This window comes from Papio anubis, chromosome 3 (assembly GCF_008728515.1).
Source record: "Papio anubis isolate 15944 chromosome 3, Panubis1.0, whole genome shotgun sequence".
Classification (NCBI taxonomy): Eukaryota; Metazoa; Chordata; class Mammalia; order Primates; family Cercopithecidae; genus Papio; species Papio anubis.
In genome coordinates, this window is record NC_044978.1 from 15806830 (window position 1) to 15826975 (window position 20146).

The following is a 20146-nucleotide window of genomic DNA, read 5'->3' on the forward strand; positions in this document are numbered from 1 at the left end:
CGCGGTGGCTCAAGCCTGTAATCCCAGCACTTTGGGAGGCCGAGACGGGCGGATCACGAGGTCAGGAGATCGAGACCATCCTGGCTAACACGGTGAAACCCCGTCTCTATTAAGAAATACAAAAAAAAAAAAAAACTAGCCGGGCGAGGTGGCGGGCGCCTGTAGTCCCAGCTACTCGGGAGGCTGAGGCCGGAGAATGGCGTGAACCCGGGAGGCGGAGCTTGCAGTGAGCTGAGATCCGGCCACTGCAGTCCAGCCTGGGTGACAGAGCGAGACTCCGTCTCAAAAAAAAAAGACTAGCCTGACCAACATGGTGAAACCCCATCTCTACTAAAAATACAAACAAGAAAATTACCTGGCATGGTGGTATGCACCTGTAATCCCAGCTACTCGGGAGGCTGAGGCAGGAGAACCACTTGAACCTGGGAGGCTGAGGTTGCAGTGAATCGAGATGGCATCACTGCACTCCAGCCTCAGTGACAGAGCGAGACTTCATCTCAAAAAAAAAAAAAAAAAAAAAGTACTTGTGAGGTATATTACTAGGGTTGTTTTCGTTTTATAGCATGAGTTGGAAGTGACTTACTATTCTATCTTCTGAAAGAGTTTGTATACAATTGGTATTAATTTATTCTTAAATTTTCTATAGAATTCAGTGTTGAAACAATCTGGATACAAAGTTTTCTTTGTGAAATTTTTTTTTATTGTAAATCAAATGTCTCCAAAAAATGCAGAACTACTCACATTTTCTATTTCTTCTTCAGTAAATTTTGGTTAGTTGAAATTTTAAAGGAATTTATCTATTTAATTTACACTCTCAAATTTGTTGCCATGAGGTTGTTTATAATATTTTAATATTTTTCACACTTATAGGATCTGTGACTATATTCCTTTCATTCCTAATATTGACAATTTGTGTTTTCTTCCTTTTTCTTGGTTATTCAAGAAAAAAGAATGAATGGTGGATAAAGATGAGGTAATGAAAGAAGACAAATTTTAAAGAAGTTTAAAAGTGAAAAGAGAAAACAAATTACAATGGTTAATGCTTGTTTTTCATTTACTATGTGCCAGGCTATGTACTAAATTCTTACCTTTAATCTCCACACTATAATTATATAAGTGGGTGACATGGTTTTTCTGTGTCCCCACCCAAATCTCATCTTGAATTGTAACTCCTATAATTCCCACATGTCATGGGACGATCCCAGTGGGAGGTGATTGAATTATGGGGGCGGGTCTTTCCCTTACAGTTCTCATGATGGTGAATAAGTCTCACAACATCTGTTGGTTTTAAAAAGAGGAGTTCCCATGCACAAGTTATGTCTCTTTGCCTGCTGCCATCCACTTAAGAAATGAATTGCTCCTCCTTGCCTTCTGACATGATTGTGAGGATTCCCCAGCCACATGGAACTGTAAGTCCATTAAACGTCTCTTTCCTTTGTAAATTGCCCAGTCTTGGGTATGACTTTATCAGCAGCATGAAAACGGACTAATACAATGGGTCCTACTAGTTTCACAGATGCATGAATTTAAGCTTTACAAAATTAAGTGACTTGCTTTAAATGACACAGTGAAGAAGCATTGCAACAAGTAAGAGAAATTAGAGTCTTAAAGAAATGTTTTAAAATAAACAAAGGAGTGATTTAGTTTGAAAAAATACATGAAAACATTTTAACAGGTAAATACACTCAAATGTTATCAGTGTTTTTCTCTGTATGGAGTAGTTTTTATTTTATTTAAAAAATTGTATTTTTCCCTTCTACAATGAGCATAATAAAAAAAAATGTCTTTTATAAAGTGAAAACTGTTAAGACAGATAAAATTAATTATGTTTTCATACAGGGCAAGACGAAGCAGGGCATAGTGCTACCATTTGAGGGACTGGGATTAAGAAGCAATAATTTATTCATTCGGCAAATGTTTACTGAATTTCTACTTTGTTCCAAGGAAGAAGAAAAAAAAAGAGCATAAAGAAAAGAAGACAATAATTAAGAAGACAGGAGGAATGAAGTAGAGAGAATTCCCATGAAGTGATCGCATTCTCATTAAAATAGAAAGTGAAGTCAGTGGGTAAATGTGAGGGTGGAGGTGAGTCTAGGACCTTGAGTATGTACACAAAAGTGGAAAAGATCACTGTGGTTTGCTTTGAAGCCTAGAAGCAAAAGTAGAGAGGAAAGAAAACAGAGGCTGTCCAGAGTTGAAGAGTGTCAAGATGAAAAGGCAAGGGTCAAGAATATAAATGAATTTTGAAGCCAGATTGACCTCTCATTTTCTTAAAACTCCAATGTGGAAGTTACTATGGATGAGTGGAGATAAAAGAGAAGATCCTGGAGTTAAATTATAGGATGGGAGTGGAAGGTAGAATCCTGGGGGGGGGGGGGGGGGGAAGAACACTTCGATGCAGGTAGATGGCATGGAGTCCAAAAGAATGCCCTTAAGTGATCATTAATGAGCAACAGTCTGGAAGTTCACCAAAGCTATTTGTGGAAACTGCATTTATTCAATTTATAGAGTTCTAACTTAATTGGCGAGAACATAATCCATCTTTCTCTGACACTCAGATAAATTCGAAGTGATCATTTCAGGGCATAATCAGAATTTTGAGACAACTTAGAAATTATATCCTGAAGTTTCCAACGTTATTAACATTCTTGAAGAAAGTCTTCCATCTCTAGTGAATACAGTGCATTTTTGTTGTTAGGCAAATGGGTGTGAAGCTCACAGCACTCCTCCTGTGTCTCCCAATCTGCTTTAGTTAGCTCATCCATCAATGAAGAGGACACACTGAAACTGTTCAAAGACAATCCAGAGAAGTCCTTAGCCTAGGACGGTCCAGCCAAACTGATGTGCTGCTGTTCCAACTACAGCCCTTACTCAGACGGAATTCACTCAGTGCCGGAGGTAGAGAGACACTGCCTTATTTGTTTTGGCAATAATTGTCTCCCTGCCCTGAAAGAGGCCCTAAAATTGCTTCTATGTTTAGAAACAAGATTACTCTGTTGAGGCTGCTGGTCAGAGAGTCTCACCTCCTTATAGAAGTCTGTTATTCCTGGGGCTCTATTTCCTAATTTCAGCCTTGGTGGTGCTTGGTTGATGAAGAGGCATTTGTTCCACACAGACAAGGACACAGGAAGCCTTATTAGCGTGTGTGCTGGAGGAGGTCACTATGACTACTTCCTATGGGAACATTAATTGTGGGGGCTTTATTACCTCCCAACTACTCTGACTAAACATTATGACAGATTCAAGTTTCTGGTGGCTTTGATTGAATAAGGAGGACAATTTCATTGTTAAAGAAAGTGGACTTCAAGCCAATAGATTAAAAAGGAAATCCAAATTCAATAATTTCCAGTTACTCACATGAAGAGGAAAAGATAAGCATTGATGCTTAGTGAGCATCTCTCTGCAGGGGAAGCAGGGATTTCTCAGTCATCCATGCATGATCTCTTCTCTATGTGTCACAGGAAAACCATCAAAATATTCCAAGCCACCACAGCAGCCAGGACCTCTCTCAGTACGCTTCTAAGCCACTCTTCAATCCCTGATCTAAATCATCCACAAGTTAGTACTTGGGTCCTCAGTAAACACTTCCCATTAATTAAATCTAAGCCCAGAATTTTAAAATCCCAGATAGCTCATTCAGTATTTACATTAACCATATGCTCCCTGACTTTACACCACGAAATCACCCTTGTTATTTAAGGAGGTGAGGCAGTTGTATACACAGACTGACTGTAGAGATTTTATATTTTATCATGACCAATTTCAATTTATTGTCCCTCTAAGTTATGATGAATAAAAGTCATACTCATTGCCTTAAAGAGAAGATTTGTCTTCCAAAAGAAAATCTCAGCAGATTAATGTAAGACTCCATGCCAAAATTAAAGCCAGCTAGATTTGTTTAAATTTTAAAATGAAAAATGCATTGGCTCTTTTTCCTTGCTGCCCCCACTTAGCATGAAAGCTTCTCCTCAAACAATGTTCCTCCATCTCAGTTAATAGCAATTCTACCGTACCGAATAGCCCCAAGGATATGGAATCATCATTGACATCCTTCTCCAGTGCAGAAGTCAACACTGATGGCATTACTTTCCGAATGTGTCCACAACCTGATGACTTCTTATCACCTCTGCTGGTCCTACCTCAACCTATGCCACCACTCTCTGTGATACACTGGATTCTTCTCAGCATTCTCCAATCTGGTCTTCCTGCTTCCACTTCTTTTCTCTCCATTCCCCTGTTGAGCAGGTCATGTCACTCCTCCACCATTCTAAGGGAAAAAGTCTTTCACCAGGGCTCCATCTGTTCACTGACTTCTGCCACTTGCTCTCTGACTCATTCCCCTCTACTCTCATGGCTGTTCCTCAATCACATCAAGTGTTCTTCCTCAGGGCCTTTGCACATGCTGTTCTCTCAGCCTGGAATGTTCTTCCTCCAGTTGACCACATTGCTTAATTCCTCTCCTCCTTCTGTTTCTTCCCAAATGCTAACTCAACAGAAGAAGTCAAATCTCACACCTCCTCCCCGATATAAAGCAGTTAGAGTTGTCTACTACCTTGCACCCTCTCACCTTGCCCTGCTTTATTTTCCCTTTATAGCAATTATCACCCTCTTGACTTACGATGTATTTATTTGCTTATTGTATGTCTCCTCCAATACCTGGCCCACAGAAGGCACTCAATAAACATTTTTGAGTAAACAGTTCTGATAATCATAATAAAGACCTCTTTGATCCCTGGATTTCCTACAGAGCGGTAGTAAGAGAGACAGCAAATGCGAACGTAGCATCTCCAACATAACAACCATGGCTGATCACTCAACAGTAACCAAGGACCTCTGTGGAAGCATAAAACAAAAACTAAAATGAGCTACACTAGCTTAATAAACTTTAAGCCTAAAGGGATATAATTATTTCAAAACTTGGTGAATTGATTCAAACCTGAAATAAATCTAAATAAATAAATTAAATAATAAATAAATCTATCTCCTACTACAAATTTCGAACATCAGTGCAAACCTGAACCAAGCTGATGCTTGTCTCACCTCTCGAGTAAAATGCTGCAGAGCCTTTGAAAAGACATTCATGGCTCCATTGAAGCAACAAGCATTATACTCGTTCTTTTTAGGCATACCCTCTTATGTCAGTTACTACAATATTTCTCTGTGCCTATTGATATTTCTCTGCTAGAGTAGACTGTTTGTGTTTTCTTTCTTTTTTTTTCTCCTTTTACTCCTGGCCACAATCCAGACCAAGCAAATAGATTATTTGGGGCTTCTCAGTCAAGGGGTTGGTTTTAGCTATGACCTGAGAGACAACAGCACTAGCTAGGGATGAGGGCATAGTACAAGGTCTCTGAGAGGTGCTGAGATTTTAACTAAGAGTTGCCAAAAACCATATCCAGGGAGAAAGCAAAAATCAGAAACATTGCTAAGTTCCTGCAAGGTATCAAATGATAAGAATATGGGGAAAGTAAACTCTTTCAGTTATTCACAAAATACTTGCTAGGGTTGGAGTTAAAAGGAGGAACAAAATCCCCTACCTTCAAGTTGCCCTCAGTTTGGAAAAAAGCAGACAAGTACATAGGTGAATATTACATAGAGTAGTAAATGCTAGGCTTTATGGGTAAATATAGGAGGGAATGTCATTCAAACAAGTCTTTGATAGAATAGACTTGGGTCCTAAAGCCAATTTCCCATTTCCTAACTGACATTTTGGGAAAATTACATAAATCCCCCAACTTTGGTTTCCTTCAGGGGATAGGAGAGGGCTACAGTAAAAATGATTTTTAAAGCAGCTAAAATTTGTATTATGTGCTGGGCACATTTGTCTCCTTCTGGTATGTGAAGATTAAGTTAAAAGTTGTTATCAATATTCCATTTCTTAACTTTATGAGGTACATATCGAAGATGATATCAAGGAGTTTCCTGATGGGGGCCCATGAAGGGGGAAGTGGGGCCGGGATTAGGGGAACAGTCAGGAGATGTGAGGGTGAGAAATGTGTGATCAAATCCTTTGCCAAGTTCTTCTTTTGCCACTCTGTATTAATCTAGCCACTCCCTGTGCATCTAGAGTCCTAAGGGGAATCTGGAAAATAAAAGAACTAGTGAATGTGAGATAGGACAGAATTTTTTTAAGCCACCAAAAATAAGATACTGAGGTTAAATCCCTTCTTGTCAATGTCTTGAGTACCCTCAAACTGAAATAAAAGCCATACATGCAACCTCAATAGACACCCATGCATAAAGCTGGGAAATAATTCTTCTGGGTCAGCAAATGAGAACTTAGCCATACTCTTCTCAGGAAGACCCAGAAACTAGGGTATTTTGAACTGAAGAAGGAAATACGGGTACTTCAGGTTGTTTCCTACGGGAACTCTCTCTAACACTGATTTTGTCCATGGTAACAGTGTTCCTCAACCCTCTACACTACTGCTATGGTAACAGTAGGGTTACTATAACAATAGTTACCTTCTACTGAAATAGCTATTATCTGCTCAACATGGTGCATATTATTTTATGTGCATATTACATTTAGTTCTTGTAATGACGTTATGAAGTAAACTTTATTTTCTCCATGTTGTAAGTGAGGATATTCAGCCCTAAAGAAATTAAATAACTTGCCCGCAGTCATACTCTTATTAGGCTGAGCAATATGAAATGGCTGACATTCCACAATTTTTTGGCCAACACACATGGCGGTTTCACACAGTCAAACCCTGGTGAGTGGCTGAGCCTATCCAAGCTGGGCCTGATCTGTGTAGTCAGTCACTATGTCAGGCACTATGAAACAGAGACAACAGAAAACCTGGCACGGGCATGCATAATGCTACACTTTAATAAAGACCTCTACGTCTTCCTACTAGCTTCTGTTACAAAGATATTTGAAACTAATTTATTTTATAAACCATGAATTTAGAATTTAGCCTGCATTTTTATGTAATCACCTCTCTTTGCCCTTACGGGAAATTTAGGTTAAGAAAAATTTCTTGGTAGTGTTTGACAGACTATAAACATTATTCACCCACATGACATCTATTTATTCTGAGTAATACCATTAAGAATCTCTTACAAAATTCTGTCCCTAAAAGGAAAGTTATGTTCTGTAACAATAGCAAAGAATGCATATAAGATAAGCTGACTGAAGAAATATCTGCAGATTTATGCCATCGCAACAACTGACAAGATTTAATTTAATCACTCAGGCATTTCTATTAAGCTGGTATAGGCTGAAAGAATAACTTTTAAAGAAACTCATAAAGTATTTCTGATTTGGAATGGACTTAATTGGCTTCACCATGAAGCATTTTTCTAGTATCTAATATTTTGAAAGATTCTAATGTTCATTGAATACCAAAGCTTGATGTGTATCTTAATGTATCTACTTAATAGCATCTGATGATAAGAAACATCTGCCAATAAAAACTGGAAAACTTTACAGAAAAAAAAAAAAAAAAAACCTATTCTTGAAGTGGCCCAGAACCTGTTAAAAAGATTACCACGTGAGTCTGCCTGTTATTTTTCTTTCAAAAAACGATTTGCAAATTAGAGTATACAAAATTCTTTTTATATAAAGAATTTTACAAAGCAGCTAACATTTGCTCATCTGTATATGTACATAAGAACTATTATAAGGATTTTAATTCAATTTCCTTTATTTTTATAACAAATCTGAGCAAAACCACCAAGTGCTTTATTGCAGTTACAGTGGTTTCTATCCCATGGTTGTTCACATCAATGGGTGCAAGTGGAGTGGGCACAGTGAACAAAAACCTATTGCTTCCTGACTAAATATTCTCTGGGATTAAAAATCTGACCTTCCTGATAGATTGTTCAATCTTTCTGCCTGAGAGGTGTTAACTCCTAGAGAGAGGTCTCTTTACTCTAGTTTCCCTGAGAATCCAGTGGACTGCATAACAAACATTATTTCCTGACATAAAATAGGCCTAATTCATCATTTTGAGTTTTTACATGTGAATTTAGGGTCATTTACTTCTAATTTAATGAAATACTAAAATATGAATGCTTAATCATTAGCTAACTGAATTCTAAACACCATCTTAAATGAATAGCTTCTAAGCAGAAGTCCAGTATGGGATAAAATATTATAATTATAGGTGTGCAAATCTAATGTAATCAATTTGAATATCGAATTACAGAAAAAGGCAAGAAATTACATCCAAAATTTGGACAAATGTGTATTTTCTCAGTATGGACCTCCTTAGTATAACCCAACGTATTGAAAGTCTTTCAAATTCAATTTTTGTACATTTACAGCATCAACTTCAAGTCCAAGTCTGACCGATTTTACAAAGAATATGTTTTATCCTGCATTTGATCATTAAAATGAAGCTTCAAAGAGTAATTGAAAGAAAACTACATGATGACATAAGGGACCTTTTAAGCTAAAGTTTGCAAAATATAATTTAACATTGTATTATACTAACATTTTCAGTTCTCTTTCTACTGCTATTGGCTGTATCCTAAATAAGCTACAACAGAGCTAACTTATGTTATGACCTAATCTCTAGGCAGAGTAGTACAATAAACTTAGATGAACTTGTTTCCGAAGCAGAAATGATTACTGCCAAAAAGTAAAAAGGGAAAAAAATGAAGCCCTCTTAAAAATCTTCTTGTTTTGAATGTTGGCATAGTTACTAAAGAGAAATTTGTATTTTGAAGACTTTTTCTTAGATGTTGAATACTGTGACCAATTGTGGTGGTGGCTGAAAGAAGAATAAGATTCATGAGGAATTTCTTTTACAAACATCTTTCCAAAATCCATCCTTGTTATTATTTCCCTTCCACCTATATTAAACTTAAAATTGGCTGTATGCATAAGTTTTTTTTATCACTTAAGCTAATTTTAATCATAAAGCTTCATATATAGCTATAGGTTGGATTTAATTTCTGAATGTTCAGCCAAAGTCTAAATTTAAATCCATATTTTAAATATATCATATGGTCAAACTACATACAATAAATTGCTGAATAATCCTGAGAGTATAAATAGTAGAGAGAATTGTGTTTAATTAACTTAGTACTAGAATAGCATTCTTATTCCTGGTATCTTCAGAATATTATGCTAGAAAGAGTTTTTGGTTGAACACTAACAATTCTAGAATATTTCAAAAAGGGGCAATTAGAAATCATTTAGTCCAACAGTCTGTTTTTAAAAATGAGAAAATTGACTTCCAGAGATTTTGAGTGCAGTGTCTAAGGTCATATGGCTGTTCGGTTAAGTATAGCCTAAAGATTCCTCCTTACGTATTTTAAGTTAGGCCTAAAAGCTTCTCCATACATAGCGAACTGTCACCTAATTGGAAGCGTGAAGAGACTGCCCCTGCTCTTATGACAAGTAGCAGAGTCGCAGCCAATCACAGCAGCCGAATTTTGGTCAATTACAGGCAGCCAACTGTTTAAACCATGTTCAAATAAGGCAAACACTGAGCTGGAACCAACCCAGCACTTTCTTTACCTCGCTTTCATTTTCCATATGTCACTTTCTTTTTTCTGTCCATAAATGTTTTCTGATCATGTGGCAGTTCCCGAGTCACATCTATCCTGGTTCTGGAGCATCCCGATTTGTGAATCATTCTTTGCTCAATTAAACTCCATGAAATGTAATTTGTCTACAGTTTTTTTTAATTTTAACATAGCTAATTAATAGCAGAGTTGAGACTATCATCCAGGTCACCCAACTAAAATTCCATTGCACATTTGGTGGCATCAGGCTTATGTCAAAAGATTATGAAAATAAATTCATCCCATTAAAGAAGTTTGCAAAGTGTATTCTTTGGAGTTCTACTGCTCCTTGGAGTAATGTCAAGAATCACAGACGAAAAGGAAGATGTGCCACTGTATATTCACTTTAACCTAAGCATTTCCTCTGTTTCCCTGTTTTATATAGTGTTCTTTTGAATAGTATTATGTTTTAGAAGATTCTCCTACCATAAAAAAAGAAGGTTTGAAAATTAGTTCCCAATCCCTGGTTCCAGACAGTGAAACTAAAACTCTTCTGCTGCCAATACCTAAAAGTGACTGAGTAAAATAAAATAAGCATTCTTTTAAGGGCTTATGTAACGTTGTAAAAATACCCTATGTCCAAAACATGGAGAGCCTAAAATAAAAGGATCTCTTGGAAATGATTGTCTTTTCCTTAGGTGTATAGATGGCATACTAGAAAAAGAGAACAGATGAGATAGGAAATAGCAATATTTGAGGAATAATGACTGAGAATTTTTCAGCATAGAAAATTAGAAAGCACAACGAGTTTTTAGGCAGAATTAAAACAAAACATCAAACCTCAATATATTAGATAAAAACTTATAACACCAAAGATAAGGAGAAATTAAGTGTGAGAAAAGACATATTGCCTCTAATAGCAGACTTCTTTTCTTTTTTTTAAGACAAGGTCTCACTCTTTCACCCATGCTGGAGTGTAGTGGTACAATCATGACTTGCTGCAGTCTCCACCTACCAGGTTCAAGAGATTCTCCTGCCTTGGGCTCCCAAGTAGCTAGGACTACAGGCATGTGCCACCATGCCCAGCTAATTTTTGTAATTTTTGTAGAGGTTGAATTTCTCCATGTTGCCCCAGCTGGTCTCGAACTCCTGGACTCAAGTGATCCACCTGCCTCGGCCTCCCAAAGTGCTGGGATTATAGGCAAGGAGTCACCATGCCCAGTCAATAGCAGACTTTCAACAGCAACAATAAGGCCATAAAACAATGAAGCAATTTTCAAAGTCCTGATAAAATAATCGATATCTGAGAATATTCACAAGAGTAAAGATAAAATAACTTTATTCTCTACCCAATGCAAACTCAACTTATTTCTTACAAACTCTCACTGAAAGAAAGGTCATACTTGTTGAAGGAGGAAATTGAATCACAAAGAAGGAAATTGAATTCCAAAGAAGTGTAGGCAGAAGTTATTAAACATATGGGTAAATATAAGTATGGTGTCAATCTGTTCAGGCTGTTTTTAACAGAATACCATAAACAGGATGGATTGTAAGCAACAGAAATTGATTTCTCATTGTTCCGAAAGCTGGGAAGTGCAAGGTCAAGGTGATGGCAGATTAGGTATCTGCTGAGGATTTGCTTCAGATTCATAGAAAGCATCTTCTCACTGCATCCACACATGGCAGGAGGGGGCAAGGGACCTCTCTTGGGTCTCTTCTGTCAGGGCACAAATCCCATTCCTGGGGACTCCACCCTTATGACCTAATAATATCCTAAAGGCCTCTCCTCCTGACACCATCACACTGGGAATTAGAATTTCAACATATGAATTTTTGGAGACACAAACATTCTGTCTATAGTTTATGAACTTTATAAAATAATAAATATAATGATTCATATAATGTTATAAAAATAATGTGAAATTAAGATGCTGTAAAGCAGCAAAACAGTAGTCAGTTTGGCTTTCTTCAGATTCTACCTATGACCAATTGAGGTCAGAAAATATTAAGTGGGAGATTTCAGAAATAGACAATTCATAGGTTTAAGTTGTGTGCCATTCTGATGAAGTCTTGTGCTGTCCTGCTCCATCCCACCCAGGACAGGAATCATCCCTCTGTTCAGGTATCCACACTGCCCTTTAATCACTTAGTAACTGTCTTGATTATTACCTCAACTATCTTGGTATCACCGTGCTTGTGTTCAAGTGACTCTTATTTTAATTAATAATGGTCTCAAACTGCAAGAGTAGTGATACCAGCATATTGTTATAATTGTTCTAATTTACTATGGTTGTTGTTAATATCTTGCTGTGCCTCATTTATAAATTAAACTTTATCATAGTATGTATAGGAAAAAACATAGAATATATAGTATTTGGTACTATCCAGGGAGGCTTCAGGCATCGCTTGGGAGTCTTGAAGTATTCCCTGTAAATAAGGGGGGACTACCATACATAAAATGAGAGGCAGGTGATCAGAATTCAAACATTATAAGAATCTTGTATATTTTTAAACAAGATACAAGTAGCAATTAACATTAGGCTTTTATAAGCCAAACATTCACATCAAACATGTAAGGTGTAACCACTGAAATAATAAAAATAAAGTACATCAGCTTCAACCTGGTAAACAGGGCAAAGTAAAATAAAGAAATGTGAGTAAACTAATTGAATAAAAGTAAAGGAAAAAATTAAGCAAATACAAAAGGTAAATAATAATAAAGTAAAAATTTCACTAGAATCAAACAAATATTTTAGCAGTTATAATAAGTAATCAGACTATATACTAGTTAAAAGATTTTTTTAAAAATATCTAGCCAATGTGATGTTCAGAAGAGACATACCACAAAGAAACAAAATAGCTGAAACTAAAGAAATGAAAAAGATAAATCAAAAGAGCTCTAACAAAAATAGTGATGCCCCTGTCCAAAAACATAAACTTTAATAAAAATATATATTGCTAAAGGAAAAGATAAACTCTGCTGTGATGATTAATAATGAGTGTCAACTTGATTGGATTCAAGGATGCAAAGTATTGTTGCTAGGGGTGTCCGTGAGGGTGTTGCCAAAGGAGATCAACATTTGAGTCAGTCGACTGGGAGAGGCAGACCTACCCTCAATCTGGGTGGGCACCATGTAATCAGCTACCAGCACAGCTAGAATAAAGCAGGCAGAAGAAAGTGGAATGAGGTGACTTGCTGAGTCTTCTGGCCTTTATCTTTCTTCTGTGCTGGATGCTTCCTGCCCTCAAACATCAGATTCCAAGCTCTTCAGCTTTTGGACTCTTGGACCAACACCCGTGATTTGTCAGGCAGGGGCTCTTGGGCCTTCACCACATACTGAAGGCGGCACTGTCGGCTTCCCTACTTTTGAGGTTTTGGAACTCAGACTGGTTTCCTCGCTCCTCAGCTTGCAGAGGGTCTATTGTGGGACTTCACCTTGTGACTGTGTGAGTCAATACTCCTTAATAAACATCCTTTCATATATTCATCTATCCTATTAGTGCTGTCCTTTAAGAGAACCCTCACTAATACATCTGCTAACGTTTTTTAAAAGGAAATATTGGCAAGGCGCGGTGGCTCACGCCTGTAATCCCAACACTTTGGGAGGCCAAGGCAAGCGGAGCACGAGGTCAGGAGATCAAGACCATCCTGGCTAACACGGTGAAACCCCATCTCTACTAAAAAAAATACAAAAGAAAATTAGCCAGACGTGGTGGCGGGTGCCTGTAGTCCCAGCTACTTGGGAGGCTGAGGCAGGAGAATCCCAGGAGGCAGAGTTTGCAGTGAGCCGAGATCGCGCCACTGCACTCCGGCCTGGGCGACAGAGTGAGACTCCGTCTCAAAAAAAAAAAAAAAAGAAAAAAAAAAAAAAAAGGAAATATTTACCATGGTATTATAGAAGTTATTGTATGCAGGTAATAACATAGCCTCGAAGTGTATAAACAAAAAATGATAGAATTATATAGAGATATGCACAAATTCATATGGCTAGAGATTTCAATGCAACTTTTCCATGAATATCTTCGTAAGGTGAAAAAATTAATAAGGACAAAAATATTTTAACACAATTAGCAAGACTGATTGATACAATATAGATAAGCCAGGCACAGTGGCTCATGCCTGTAATCCCAGCACTTCTGGAGGCTGGGGTGGGAGGATTACTTGAGCCCCGAAGTTCAAGACCAAGCTGGGCAACATAGAGAGATTCAGTGTCTATTAAAATTTTAAAACAAAAAGTGAATAAATTGGTTCGGCATGGTGGCAGCTACTCGGGAGGCTTAGGTGAAAGGATCACTTGAGCACAGGAGGTCAATGCTGCAGTGAGCTGTGATTCCACCACTGCACTCCAGCCTGGGTGACAGAGCAAGACCTTGTCTCTAATAGTAATAATAATAATACTGATAAATAGATCTCTCCACGAAAGAAATTTAGATGCAAACCTTTTTTCAAAATCTGTGGATGTTATCGGTTGAATTTGTGTCCCCTCCAAAATTCATATGCTGAAGTCCTAACCTCCAGTACCTTACAATGTGACTGTATTTGGAGACAGAGTCTTTAAAGAGGTAATTGTGGTTAAATTAGATCATTAGGGTGGACCCTAGTCTAATATGACTGGTATCTTTATAGGAAGAGGAGATCAAGACACAGACAAGATGAGGTTCAGACCATGTGAAGACAGAGAAGACTGTAATCCACATGCCAAGGAGATAAGACTCAGAATAACTAACCCGACTAACACCTTTATATCAGACTTCCGGCATCCATTATTATTGAAAAACAGATTTCAGTTGTTTAAGCCACCAGCCTGTGGCATTTTGTGTCATGGCATTTCTAGCAAAATACAGTGAATAATTTACAACAATTAACTAGGTATTAGGCTAAAATGCAAATTTTCAAATAGAAATAAATACTAATAATAGATTTTTTCTGACCAAAATAGAATTTATAACAATTTTGTAGTACAGTGAGAAAGAAAAAAATATGTTTAAAAGTAAAAAATTTAAATTTAAAACATTATTAAAAGACATGCACTGAGATTTTTGTGGTTCAGAAAATACATCACTTTGAACATTAGAATATATTAAAATATAATAATAATGAAATCATTATAAATCACACTTTGTGGTAAGCAGCTAAAGCATTACTTAGAGAAAGATGCATATAAGTTTAGTGTTCAAGTCAATAAGGTGAAGAAACAATGAAGTAATAATATGAACAGAAATTCATGATACAGAAGACAAAGCAGCCAACACATGCTTCACCGGTGAGTTCTTATATTTGTGAAGAAAATTGCCTTTCAAGTTTTGAAATAAAATAAGAGAAAGAAAAGAACGGGGATTGGGAAGAGAAGAAAACAGGGAAATAGTAAGGTCTCACACTCTTTCTAGAATGTTCTATCACACATCCATATACATCTGTTAATGTCTGCCTTAAGAAATCAAAGTTAGGGCCAGGCATGGTGGCTCATGTCTGTAATCCCAGCACTTTGGGAGGCCAAGGGGGGTGGATCATCTGAGGTCGGGAGTTCAAGACCAGCCTGGCCAACATGGTGAAGCCCTGTCTCTACTAAAAAAAGTACAAAATTATCTGGGCATGGTGGCATATGCCTGTAATCCCAGCTACTTGGGAGACTGAGGCAGGAGAATCGCTTGAACCCAGGAGGTGGAGGTTACAGTGAGGTGAGATGGCGCCACTGCACTCCAGCCTGGGCGACAGAGTGAGAGTCTGTCAAAAAGAAAGAAAGAGAGAAAGAGAGAGAGAGAGAAAGAAAAGGAAGGAGAGAGAAAGCAGGCTAAGTTAGTAATATCTCTTCTGTTAAGTTTCTCTGAACTTTTCAAATAGTTACCCACTCTCTATGCCACCATTTTATCTTATAAATACTTTAAATATCCTGTCCAGAAAACTGTGTTATAATGATTTGTTTTCATGGCTGTCATATCTCCCAAGGTGGCACTCATAGAAAATAATGCCTTATTTCCCAGTGTTTAAAGAAGTGTTTGACTTTCAACACATGGTTGAAGATAAACAAATCAATTAATAAATAAATATTGAAGACTTTGAGGAAATTTACAATGTGGCCAAATACATACCCCAATACTTTTTTTCTTCATGTTAAAACTCCAAATTCCTTCAAACATTATTCATAAGACACAATTGATAGAGGCTTCAGTATTCTAGTTTCCATCCTTTGACGACTCTTCTGCTGTATATTACTGATTTTAAAACTATCTCCAAAATATTGTGGCTTAAAACAGCAATAATCTTTTTTTTTTTTTATAGTCTCTTTCGTGGTTCCCGTTAGAAATTCAGAAAAGGGTCCTCTGGGTAATTCTGGCACAAGGTCTGTTTTATTAGGTTGCTGTCAGATGGTGGATAGAGCTGGAGAAGCTAGGAACCGAACAGGCACCCTCTTTTTCTTTTTCTATTTCTCTCTTTCTACCCCCACCTTCCATATGAAATCATGTTGTCTCTCCATAGGGACCAGCAGCATAGCAGCCCAGGACACTGAAAATGCTTACAGACTTGGTAAGGACTCCAACATGAATTTTCCAGGAAAGTTGTTTTTTCTTTTCTGATCTACCCTCAGAAGACAGGAGTTGTCACCTCCAGCATAATATATTGGTTATAAGGGAGTCAATAATTTGCCTGAATTCAGGGGAAGGAAAATTAGACTCTATATCTTAGGAAGATTGTCACAATGTTCTAGAAGAACACATGAGGCAGGAGATACTGTTGCAGTCAGCTTTGGAATATACAGTCTGACACAGTCTGTTTTCCAACCACAAAAAAATCACATCCTTCTCACATACAAAATTCACTCAACCCCACCCGAAACCCACAAATTCTCATCCCACTATACTCGAGCTTGTAGGAGACCTTGTCATCTAATCAGATTGTACACTCGAGGCTGTTCAGGTGAAGTTCCTCAGGTACAGCAAGTTGCATATTATTATTCTCAATCTAAAGACCAGTGAACTGCAAAGACAAGTCATCTGCCCTCTACACACTCAGCATACAATGGTGAGATGGGTATAGGATAACGATTAATAGACAGGCCCATTCTAAAAGTGGGAGAGAATGTACTGAGCATGAGACAATTCTGCAATCCAACTGGACACATCTTGCCAGTTCCTTGACAGGGGCTCAGTTCTAATCTCTGGGAATTGTTCTCCGTGGTTCCTGGCTCTTCCTTGTGAATTATTCTTTCTTTTTATACAAAGGGGCCTGATTTGTACCTGAGATTTATTCTTCCTGTCCTTCATAGTTGGAGTCCAGATGCCTCCTTTAGGTCAAACTTCTGGTGTTTCCCTTAGAAAAATTACTTTTAAATATTTGTTGGATTTTTAAAAATAAATCATATTGGGTGTCACTCTATTACATATAAGCACAATCTTTTTGAGCTAAGACTTTATGACTCTTAGAAGCTGTATTATTTGTGGAAGGCATGGTATTTGAAAGGCATTCCCTTGGGATCCTTAGAGGTACTTTTGTCTGTCTGTAAGGTTTTATAAAGTACCACTTTAGATCTTTTAAAGATCTTAACAAAAACTCCAAATTTTACCTATTCTTTGTTCTGAGGCCCTTTCTGTGAGAACATTTTGCTGGGGAAAAAAATACTGTTCTTCACCCTTTACATTGTATGTCATCTAAATTCTACTCGAAAGCTGAACAGTATGCCCTTTAGTTCATCTCTCGCTTCTCCACAGGCACTCTCAACACTGCCTGGAAATCTTAGCTATCATTGAGATCATTAGGTTGATTTCCTCTTTTCCATGTTACTGCAAAGAGCAGTTCTGCTAAACTTCCCACCCAATAAGAGGACTCTTACTTCCCCCAGCTTCCAATAGCATTTCCTTCATTTTCTTCCATGCCCTTATTGACAGCTCCTAAGGGCATTAGGATTCTAACACTTTTCTGGAGGCCTTTCCAATTTTTCGTAAAATGCTCTTCGAGATCAAGCTCCTATCTTCCACCCAGTACCAAAACCAATGCAACATGTTTTAGATTTTTGTTACAGCAGCACCTCACATTCAGGTGTCAAATTTTGTCGCAGAATATTAGTCTGTTCTCACACTGCTGGACTGGGCAATTTACAAAAGAAAGAGGTTTAATGAGCTTACCGTTCCACATGGCTGGAGAGGCCTCACAATTATGGTTGAAGGCAAGGTGTAGCTGGCCATTGTCTTACCTGGATGGCAGCAGGCAAAAAGAGAGAGCTTGGGTAGGGAAACTGCTGTTTTTAAAACCATCAGATCTCATGAGACTTATTCACTGTCATAAGAACTGCACAGGAAAGACCTGCCCCTATGATTCAATTACTTCCCACCGGGTCCCTCCCACATGTGGGAATTCAAAACGAGATTTGTGTCCCCACAACCAAACCATATCATTCCACCCTTGGCCCCTCCCAAATCTCATGTCCTCACGTTTCAAAACTAATCACGTCTGCACAATCGTCCCCAAAAGTCTTAACTCATTTCAGCATTAACTTGAAAGTCAAGAGTTTAAAGTCTCATCCTCCAGAGTCAAGCCATTGTAAAATTAGGACACAATTAATAAAAATAATGCTCCCAAGTATTATTTTATGACATGGGCTCATATCAGTTTAAATCAATTTTACCCTTTCAGTTTTACAGGCTACAAAATTTGGATTCATCCTTGACTCCTCTTTTTCTTTCTGATTCCACACCTTATCTGTTATCCCAAATCTGATATTCCTTCAAAACAGAGTGGGTCTGACCACTTTTTACCATTTCCTCTGCTACCACCGTAATCCAAGCCATTTTGATCCCTCCTGGATTATAGCACTGGCCTCCTAGCTGGGCCCCCTGCTTCTATTCTTTCTGCCTTTTCTCTAAACAGTAGTCAGGAACTGGTACAGTTACAGTGATCAGTAACTGTTCAAACCTAAAACCACTCATGTCCTTCCACTGCCACAATATCCAGTGTCTCCCCATCTCAAGCAAAGTTAGAGCTGAAGAACTTGGGAGACCCTCCCTGTGTCCCCTATCACTCCTTTGATATTATATCAAAAAACCTGCCAGATGCAATGCAGTACTTTGAGGACTTTCCAGAGAAAACCCCACTCTACCCCAAATACATAATTTGCTATGTGTGAGGCCATATTACTCTGTGAGTAGGTACCTGTTTTCTCTTGTTTTCATGAAATAGCAGTGGGAAGATATTTACTCAATTCCTTATTTTTCATATCAACAAAGAGGACAGTGGCAGAGAGCAATCCAGAATTATTTATTTTTATATTGAAAGTTGTATACATGGTTTTGTATTTACATATGAACAAATGCCTGGAGGTCTGTCTGAAAAGTAGCAATATTCAAAACTGAATATTGCATCCATACCACGAAGACTTTAGTCAGAAGGTAGAACATTAAATAGCATTTCTGTACTTGCTAGGATAAGATTACATCACTTCTCAACTGATGCAAAGTATGAAACTAAGAGTGAAACTTTAAAAATATCAATTATATATCTTTATTATATGTGTGCCCTATGCATGGAGACATTGTTTAGGTTTTAGCAATTTCTCATCTTCTAGCTCTGCTACCAAACTAAACACTGCACATAAAATTAACAATAAGCAAAAAGATACATTTTTAGTGATTATAGTTATTACTTAATTATTATAATTATGCAAGATGTAATAAAGCGTAACAGATATTTATGTTATCCTGCATTTAAAGTTATACTGAAATAAAGATGATCAGGAACCAACTGACATGTCACCAGGGTAATCTGTGACATCTGATTTCCACCACATTGCTTTCTCAATGAAGTCGTTATTCTAAGCTTTGTAGCTTACATAGAGAGAGAAATAATAAGTCTCTATCGAGACAGCAGTTTGGCTAATTATTTTGCCTAATGATTTCTTAGATCTCACATCATATGAGAAATGGTTGATATTAATTTCAATATGTTCTCCAAAGGCCAGGCAAGTTTCATAATGTTTTGAGTTTTGCTACTAATAGGTGCACTAAAAATGCATAGTAAAGACTTATTTAGTGGACAGAACAACAGTTACCAAGAAGGTCTTTAGCCTGGGATCCCAGATATTTTTAATTCGATGTCAGCATGGAGCCCCCAGTTGATATCTTAAAGCCACTCTGAGGCCCATTGAACACTGGAAAATTTTCCCAGTGGATCAGCCCGTTTGCAGAACCAGGTGTTTCTGTAATTGTGATGCTGTGAAAAACATTCACAGTGCTCTAAGGTCCTTTAAACTCTCCTTCCACCTGTGCTTTTTGGTTGAGTTCAGTGGCTGCTTATGCTTTTCAGGGATCTACTTGTTTATGTAGGTGCATTTCTTTGTCTCTAAATTTATTTTGCTACTTTTTAAAGAGGAAAATTTATAGGAAAAGATTTAACAAGCTGGTGTTGGGAGTCACTCACATTTCAACCAGGTGCACTCCTAATGTGCAGGTGTAAACCAATGAACAGGTAAGGAAAGCATGATGTGAGCAGCAGGTTCTGAAGGATTAATTGTGTATGTCCATAATGAATGTATCCCAAGGTGCATTTTAAACATCTGTTATAAATTGAGGCATTTTCCTCCTTTCTCCCCACTAACTCTTTCCAGTTTCCCTGTCACTTGCATATATACAGTAAGCATAGCCTATATTTGTATATCATGGGAATAAATGTCTCTTTTTATTATTATAAAATTTAATT